This window comes from Bos grunniens, chromosome 6 (genome assembly GCF_055505025.1).
Source record: "Bos grunniens cultivar Pamir isolate PY7600 chromosome 6, Bosgru_T2T1.0, whole genome shotgun sequence".
In the NCBI taxonomy this organism is placed as follows: Eukaryota; Metazoa; Chordata; class Mammalia; order Artiodactyla; family Bovidae; genus Bos; species Bos grunniens.
Window position 1 is genome coordinate 16,254,798 of NC_141170.1, and position 9,629 is coordinate 16,264,426.

General features: G+C 41.8%; 1 non-coding gene and 1 pseudogene across 1 annotated transcript; both read right to left on the reverse strand.

Moving 5' to 3' along the window:
* Positions 1–5,181: 5,181 nt before the first annotated feature.
* Positions 5,182–5,738, reverse strand: LOC147370343 (SUMO-conjugating enzyme UBC9-B pseudogene; annotated as a pseudogene).
* A 3,578-nt stretch (positions 5,739–9,316) lies between these two features.
* On the reverse strand, positions 9,317–9,389 carry TRNAG-UCC (transfer RNA glycine (anticodon UCC)). Its single transcript has one exon. It is a non-coding gene; the product is annotated as a tRNA-Gly (tRNA).
* Positions 9,390–9,629: the final 240 nt, after the last annotated feature.

A 9,629-nucleotide genomic window follows, 5' to 3' on the forward strand; every position in this document is an offset into this window, starting at 1 on the left:
TCACTTTCATACATTGGAGAAGGAAATGGCAACCCACTCCAGTGTTCTTGCCTGGAGAATCCTGGGACGGGGGAGCCTGGTGGGCTGCCGTCTATGGCGTTGCACAGAGTCGGACACGACTGAAACGACTTAGCAGCAGCAGCAGCATATAATTCTTCTATAGCACTGATGAACATAAATAAGAGATATGTGGGCTAGATACATTTCTACATTCTAGGGTTAGTTTTGGAAGCTGCTGTCAGACAGCACCATCTTGTTCTCATGATTTCTTTGTGACCCAGTTAGTCTCAGTGTTTGAAATTCCCTGGAAGCAGATATTCAGAATATACTCAGGGGTTTGCCTTTAAATTTTGGATCTTTGAAACAGCTATTCCCATATTAATTATGTCTTATTGATTTGCTTATTCCTATGTCACTCACTATGTGTTGCTTATTCAAATAAAATCACTTTATTCATTAAAGGTTTTATTTTTATATATTTATTTGGCTGCACTAGGTCTCAGTTGTGGCAAGCAGAATCTTCAGTTTCTGTGGCAGCATGCAGGACTTTTACTTGCGGCTTGCAAACTCTTAGTTGCGGCATGTAGGATCTAGTTCCCTGACCTGGGGTCGAAACCAGGCTCCCCGAATTGGGAAGGCAGAGTCTTAGCCACTGGGCCACTAGGGAAGTCCCTCTTCAAAGATTTGAAGTCCTATATAGCTTCAGAAAGTTTGTTTAGTCACTGAGTCCTGTCCGACTCTTTGTGACTCCATGGACTGTAGTCTACCATGCTCCTCCGTCCATGGGATTTTCCAGGCAAGAGTACTGGAGTGGGTTGCCATTGCCTTCTCCAGAGGATCTTCCCAACCCAGGGATCGAAGCTGGGTCTCCCACATTGTAGGCAGATGCTTTACTGTCTGAGCCACCAGGGAAGTCTATATAGCTTCCGAAATAATGCTGAATGTACCTTCTGCCTCCTCTAATCATTCAGGATTCTGTATAAGTTATGAAAACTATATACTTGATTTTCCCAGCTATGGAATTGAATGAAGACATCTTGCTTTCTTTTGCTTTATATGCTGGGGAAAAGCTTTGTTAGCTGGCTTTGTCACAGGCTAAGGATGAATGTCAAGAAGTTGACTTGTTTAAGTGACTTTTTTTTAGGATTAGTGTGTGGGTGGGGTTAAAAAAGCTTTCATTGGCCCAAGGCCAAATTCAAATTTAGTTAACAAGATTATAAAGCTGGGAATCTCCTCAACTCTCATCTCTCAAACTAAATTGGGGTTTATCACTCTATATTTGCTTGTTTCTTAAAGTCAATAATCATTCTTTAGCATGCAAGCTCCTTACAGAGACTGTAAATTATTTATTTTGTATACTTGACAACACAATCAGAACATTTTGTGCACTGCGAGTGATGGATGAAATATTTGTAGAGTGATGGAGTGAAGAGTTTAGCTTTAATTCAGTAATGGATAGGAAACTAAAACATCAACGAAAACTAAATTTAAAAAAACTTGGTAATAGAAGGGAGAGAGTTTAAATCGGAGCATTACACAAGCAGAATTGTGTTTAGAAAGGGAGTATGGTGCATGGCTACCAGATCTAGCAAATAAAAACACAGGATGTCCTGCATTTTACCTGACATCCTGGTAGGGTGTTAATACAGTCCATATAGATTGAGAGGGCTTCCCAGGTGGCACTAGTGGTAAAGAACCTGCCTTCTAATGCAGGAGACCTAAGAGACTTGAGTTCATTCCCTGAGCTGGGAAGATCCCATGGAGGAGGGCATGGCAACCCCTCCAGGATTCTTGCCTGGAGAATCCCATGGACAGGGGAGCCTGGCGGGCTACAGTCCATGAGGTCTTAAAGAGTCAGACAGGATTGAAGCAGCTTAGCACGCACACATGCAAAGATTCAGTAGAAAGAGAATGGGCTTCCCTGATACCTCGGATGGTAAAGAATCTGCCTGCAATGTAGGAGACCCAAGTTCAAACCCTGGGTGGGGAAGATCCCCTGGAGAAGGGAAAGGCAACCTACTTGAGTATTCTTGCCTGGATAATTCAATGGACAGAGGAGCCTGGCAGGCTACAGTCCATGGGGTCACAGAGTCAGACATGACTGAGCGACTAAGACTTTCAGGAGACTACTGAGATTATTATGGGTGAGGAGGTTGCCTGCCGACAGTGGATATGCAAGGATTGGATTTGGGGCACACTGTGGAAGTAGAATGGGCAGGACTTTTTGATTGCATGTGGGAGATGAAGGAGAAGTGAAATCCAAGTCATTTCTGCAAGGGTTTATATGAGTTGATGATCTCCAGAAAGCTGAGAGGTGACCAGGTTTGGGTAGGGAGACGAAAAGCATCAAGATAGAAAATAAGTTCGGTCGAAACCTTTTTGAATTTACAGTTGGAAATGACCAGAAATACTGATTTAGAACTAGGGAGAAGTTTGGTAGGTTCAGACAAAAGAGCCTTTTAAGAAGAATTCCAAGCAGCAGTGGGTAGAAGGATTTTTACTGGACTATTGAAGACACGTGTCTCTTAATGCTGAATTTGATCAAGAAACAGAGGAGCCAAATGTATTTAACATTCCATTAAGCGATGGTGTATATTGGTGATTGTTTTCAAAACGTCAGCCTGAGTATAATAGGGCCGTTAGTGAAGCAAGAAATTTTTCTTGCTGCACCTTAACAGAATCACTGACAACTTTGTCCTCAGGGTAAGGAACAAAGGCCAAGGAAGAGTCCTAGTAGATGATGCTGTTCCTGCTTGAGTCTCTCCTGGCTTTCCTAGGTTGTGTATTCTTGAATAAATTTACTGAGGACTTAGAGTAGGAGGTGTGTGTGCGTGTGCACGTGTGTCCCACCATAACCTTTCTGCAATTTGCAGTGGTGATCAATAAATATTTATTGAAAAAAGAGAGTCAATAAATGAATGGTCAACTAATAGGCTGTATTAGTAATATCAACATAATGGTAATAGAGTGGCTATTATGGAAATTTAGAAAATACATTATTTTCCGTGAGTCTTCAGAGGTCTTGAGGAAGACTTCTGTGGATTTATTCTGGAAAATCATAGAAGCTGGAGAACTGTCCCAAGAGTTGATTCCAGCCCTGCCAGGTCATCTTCCCACAGCGCACCAGTTCCTGGATATACACAGTGATAAAGGCTGGGTGTAGCAGGGTTGGAATTTTCCCTCCCAAGAGGACAGCATGAGATGTTGGCACCTGTTTAGAGTGCGCTTTTCTATTTTGAGGAGTTCCAGATGGGAAGAGTTGGATAAAAATGTAGGAACCTAGTGCATGGAACAAGGAAGTCCCCAGAGGTAGAAAAATCTGACTAAAGGGTGAACTTCCCCTATAGTTACTCCTCCTATCTGCTCTCTGTCAGCAATTGGATTTTGATCATCTGAGAACTAAATGCAAATAGAAGGGTTTAAATGGGAACCAGAACTCAAGAAACAAAAACCACAACCTCTATGAAGAGGAAAAAAAAAAAGGTTTAAATGTTTGGAGCTCCATCTTCTGGTCATGAAATAAGATAAAATTGAAATGAGAAGTGAAGTGAAAGTTGCTCAGTCGTGTCTGACTCTTTGCGACTCCATGAACTATACAGCCCATTGAATTCTTCAGGCCAGAATACTGGAGTGGGTAGCTGTTCCCTTCTCCAGGGGATCTTCCCAACCCAGGGATGGAACCCAGGTCTCTCACATTACAGTCGTATTCTTTACCAGCTGAGCCACCAGGGAAGCCCTGAGATGTGATGTTGATCATAAATGCTAAAATGTATCAATAGCAACTGTGCTAAATGTATTGTCTCATTTATCAGTTATGTCAAACAAATTGCAAGCTCAGGAACCCAGAAATTAAGGTTCTTCATGATGTGGCTCCAACTTCCTGTTTCATCCCCATTCATTCATCCATTTTAACAAGCGTGTACTTGAGCTTACAGGTAATCGGTACTGGTCGGACTCCATGGGAAGTGCCAAACTATGTCTTCAGTCTTGGCACTTGCTTAAGGAATGATTCTTTTATTTGCATACCATCAAAAAACACATCGGCTGTTTTACATGTAGTGTAAACTGCACCAAGAGTACATGGCTAATGCTTCTCTTCCCAAATTAAAGTTTGACAGAAATGGGTCAGTTTTCCTCTGGCACCCCAGACATAATACATTCTTCCTCCCTCCTGCAGCTACAGTTGTAGGTTTGTGGATGCTGTTTAAGCTGTGATAGATATGTAAATGCATGTTTGGTACTTCTTGTGAATTTGAGTAAGGACCAATGTGTGTATGAGTGTTTTTTTTTTTTACAAAACATAGTAAAATACTGTCCCTCTGTATGCAGTTGCCTACTACCCCAAGATGCAACACGTAACATTTCACAATATTTAGCCTGTCTCCTTTTTAGGCTTGTCTGTAGAATTATAAGCAATGCTTACAAAGATTCTTACACTTATGGGTGTTTCTCTAGAGGAGATACTGAGAAGCGGGATTATTGGGCCACGCGGTATGTCTGTTTTTGGTTTGATAGACACTAATCATTGCCCTCTGAAGTGGCAGTTGTAATGAAAGGGCTGTTTTCCCACATTTCTCTGTCCGTACACCTGCCGACACTTGATATAGTCAAACTCTTTATCTTTTTGGTCATTCCGATAGCTAAGCACTGATATTTTATTATTGTTTTCACTTTTATTTTCTGCTTATTACTTAATGCTTATTGACCGTTTTGTCTTTTCTTCTGGGAATAGCATTTTATTCTTTCTTTCTTTTTTTTTTTTTATATAAACAGTTTATTTACTCTAAACAGCAACACAGACAAACGCCATATAAACACAAAGGAAGTGATGCGGAAACGCGACGCTGGCTGGCTGGGGCTCTGGGGCTCTGGGGCTCTGGGGGCGGGCAGCTCTGCTTTCCCGCGTAATGCGGCCAGTGGGAGGCTAAGTGCAGCTCTGGGAACGCGCTCCTCGGGACTCATCCAAGTATAAAAGTTTATAATTTTACAGCAGTTGAAATACTGACATCAATATTAAAATAAAAGCAAGTTTTACATAACAATCAAAAATACAAAAGACTGAAGGAAGAGACCCTGTATGAAAAACTGGGCAATTCAGCAAGTCGAGACTGTACCAGTGGCGGAAATGGAAAATGGCACCCGCCCACCCTTCCCAGGTGACCAGTAATTGTAGAGCAACGTTAGATTTGCAAAAATGTTGTAAATAAGTTCTTGCCAAACCAATCCCTTCCTTTTACGATGCCACAGGTCGCTGCTTATGAGGGAGCAAACTTATTGGCTTGTGCTCGAACCCTTTTCTCCTATTCCACTCTGTTTTGGCAGTAGATCGTCTAGGCCTCTGCTTGAGCTGGGTCTTGGATATTTGGTTCGTTTAGAAGTTCCTGTATTCCTAATAAGATCTACTTGATGGTGATGGCTGGCCGCCAGTCCTTGTCCTCCTCCAGGATGGACAGGCACACTGTGCCTGAGGGGTACACGTTTGGGTGGAACAGCGGCGGTTCAAACTTGCATTTTGGTGGTGAGGATGGGTAATCATCTTTGAACAGCATCCGTAGTTTAAACAAGCCTCCTTCCCACGGGGTCCCCTTCTTCCCAGGAATGGCGCACTCCCAATTCATGAGGTTCATCGTGCCGTCAGGGTTCTTTGTTGGGACAGCCACGAAACCAAACGGGTGGTCTTTTCTCCAAGCTTTCCTCTCCTGGGCAAGTCTGCTGAGGGTGATCCCAGCCATGTTCGTGTCCCTTTGGCGGCCCGGCCCGGCGAGCGAGGCGTACTAGGCGGCGGCGGCAGCGAGGGTGGCGGAGTCTGCGTTCCCTTTGTCTCGGGACTCAGCATTTTATTCTTTCTGTGCGTCTATCCATTACCCATTTTTACTGGACTGTTTTGTGTATGTTGAATATATAGGAATTCTTGGTATATTAAGGATTATTGTTTGCTGTATATGTGGAATTTTTTCTGTATTATTGCTCCTCTATTTCATTTTACTTTATTTTTTATGAAAGTATAGATGGCATCACTGACTCAATGGACATGATTTTGAGCAAACTCAGGGAGCTAGTGAAGGACAGGGAAGACCGGCATGCTACAGTTCATGGGGTCATAAAGAGTCGGGCACAACTTAGCGGCTGAACAACAACAAATAGTTGACACGTAATATTGTGTTAGTTTCAGGTGTACAACATAGTGGCTTGACACTTACTTACATTATGAACTGGTCACCACTATGAATCTAGTTCGGAGAAGGCAATGGCACCCCACTCCAGTACTCTTGCCTGGAAAATCCCATGGACGGAGGAGCCTGGTAGGCTGCAGTCCATGGGGTCGCTATGAGTCGGATTCGACTGAGCGACTTCACTTTCACTTTTCACTTTCCTGCATTGGAGAAGGAAATGGCAACCCACTCCAGTGTTCTTGCCTGGAGAATCCCGGGGACGGGAGAGCCTGGTGGGTGAGTCTGGTTACCATCTGTCATCATACAAAGTTATAACAATATTATTGGCTATATTCTCTATGCTGTATATTACATCCCTTTGACTTATTTATTTTATGACTGGAAGTGTATCTCTTAATCTCCTTCACCTATTTGTCTGTTCCTCCATGCCCTCTTTCCCTGTGACAACCACCAGTTTGCTCTGTGTATGAGTCTGTTTCTGTTCTGTTTTGCTTGTTCATTTGCTTGTTTTTTAGATCACACATAAAAGTTATACACATAGTTTTGGTCTTTCTCTGACTTATTTCACTTAGCATAGTACCCTCAAGCTCCATCCATATTGTTGCAAATGGAAAGATTTCATTCTTTTTTATAGTTGAGTAATATTTCATTGTATTCCTTAAAAAAAAAAAAAACAATGCCAGTGGTATTATTTATAATGCATAAGTATTTATTTTGGCTTCCCTGCTGGCTCAGACAGTAAAGAATCCACCTGCCATGCAGAAGACCTGGGTTTGATCCCTGGGTCAGGAAGATCCTCTGGAGAATGGGATGGCAACCCACTCCAGTATTCTTGCCTGGAGAATCCTATGGACAGAGGAGCCTGGCAGGCTACAGTCTAAGGTGTCTCAGAGAGTTGGATATGACTAACCATGACTTTCAAGTTTTTATTTATCAATCTGAATCATCAATCTTTTCCTGGTATATATTTGTTCTATATTCTCATGCATGCGTGCATGCATGCTCAGTCACTTAAGTATAAGGAGCTCTTTTAGTCTCTGACAAGAAAGCTGTAAAAGAAACAAAGACCTTCCTTTCAGGGCGTTTATATTCTAGTGGGAAGAAACAGAAGATATAGAATGTTACACAAAATATTTCAGATGATGCCAAGTGTTATGGAGAATAGGGAGTGGCTGGGTAGGCTGGGGGGAATGTTAGTTACACAGAGTGGAGAGAGAAGAGCCCTTCATTGTGGTGATATTGAACAGACATTTGAATGGGTCAGAGAGAGCCATGCAGCACTCAGGTCAAGGGAACTGCCACTGCAGAACCTCAAAGGTGAGGGTACGAAAGGTTTTGTCCTTTAGTACCACCAAGATGACAGGCGTAGCTAGAGTGGGGTTACAAAGTGGGGTTAAAAAGCCTCTACCACCAAGGCTTGTGGTAGAGGATAAGGTTGGAGAGGTAGACCCACATCATACAGGGTCTTGCAGGCCATTGCATGTGCTTTGAATTTTACCCCAAGTGAGATAGAAAGAAGCCATTGGAGGACTTTAATGAGAATAGTGACATAATCTAATTTATGTTTTAAAAATATCACCATAGCTGCTTATGAAATCAGTTATCAAATAAGGATTGAAATGAGACTAACTGCAGAAATTCAAGTTAGAGATTAATTGTCAAATGCTCTTGATTGGTTTAATAAAATAAAGACTGAGAATTGACCCCTGGATTTGGCAATGGGGAGTTTACTGTGGAGTGTGTACTCAACTTAACAGGTAATAAAGAGCCTTTGAAGATTTTATAGGGAAGTGATATCATCAGCACTGTAGTTTATGAAGATCTGTTCATTGGTAAATGGGAAGGATTAGATTAAGTGAAAAAAAAAAAAAAAAAAAACCTGAGGATAGAGAGACATTTTAGGTGCCCATTTTATTGAAAGATTATGGGATAGCAAAGAGAAAGGACATTTTAGTCTGGAGTGAAAGAACTGGACAATTGAAGGAGTACAAGGTAAGATCAAGACAGAAGAGTCAAAGGCAAAGTTTTTGAAATTGTGTGACTAGAAAACTCAGAGTTCCATTAACAGAGCTTGGACTGTCAGGAACGGAAGATGATGCCTTTAATTTCATGTATCATGACTTTGCTTTGAAGTTCTACACATCTAGGTTCATTTCAGTGTTCCCGTTTATGCATTTACTTAGAGTTATTTACTTGGGCTTTCCAGGTGGCACTAGTAGTAGAGAATCCTCCTGCCATTGCAGGAGATGCAGGAGACCTGGGTTCCATCCCTGGGTCGGGAAGATCCCCTGGAGAAGGGCATGGCAACCCACTCCAGTATTCTTGCCTGAAAGATTCAATGGACAGAGGAGCCTGGTGGGCTACATTCCGTAGGGCTGCAAAGAGCTGGACACGACTGAGCACACATTTATTTATTTGGAAGTGCTGGGTCTTAGCCACTGGATCACCAGGGAAGTCCCTCAGTACTCAACTTCGAATTGTTTTGCAGTCCCGTATCAGCAGTGCCTGCTTTGAGACTTCAGAGGCATCTGGTAAACCACGATCTTCTGACTTGCAGAAGGTCTTTTCACATCCTTGGAGGCCTTGGCAATTGAATCCTACTCTTCTTCCTAGTGTAAACCTTTGTTACTTTACTCTGTAGTCCATATTGTTGATTCACATGGAATGGGAGCCTCGCAGAATATGCCTTATTTTCCTTGGATTGTGTGTTAATTTTGAAGTCTGTCTGTGTGCTAAGTTTTGGTGAACGTATCCTTCAGAATGGAAATGTCAGTCCAGAAGATAAAAGAGAGATAAAAGTTGAAGATTGAAAGGTGGAAGTCATATGCTCTCCAACTGGATAAGAATCCCAAGGGAAAGAATGTAAAAAGAGAAGACTGTTAATTACAGATGCTGAAAGAAATCTATGTAGAAAGAAAGTTAATTTGAAAAATTGATGGGGTGGTAGGAGAAGATGTACATTTAAAAGCTATTGAGATCTTTTTAAAAAAATGATTTTAAGATTTATATATTTGGCCATACCAGGTCTTAGTGAGGCAGGCAGATCGTCAGTCTTCTTTGTAACATGAAGGATCTTTTAGTTTCGACATGCAGGATCTTTAGTTGCAGCATGCGAACTCTTAGTTGTGGCCTGTAGGATCTAGTTCCCTGACCAGGGATCGAACCTGGGCCCCCTGCATTGGAAGTGCAGAGTCTTAGCCACTGGACCACCAGGGAAGTCCCCAAACTGTTGATATCTTAAATGTTCTCACAACAAGAAAGAAATGATAAATAATTATGTGGTAGAGGTGTTAGCTAATGCTATGATGGTTATCATTTTGCAATATATAAATTTATCAAATCAACACGTCATATACCTTAAACTTATACAATGTTACATTGTCAACTATGTCTCAATTTAAAACATGTTTTAAAAAATTGAAAAAAAAAGAGAAAGTAAGGAGGAAAAACAAAAGC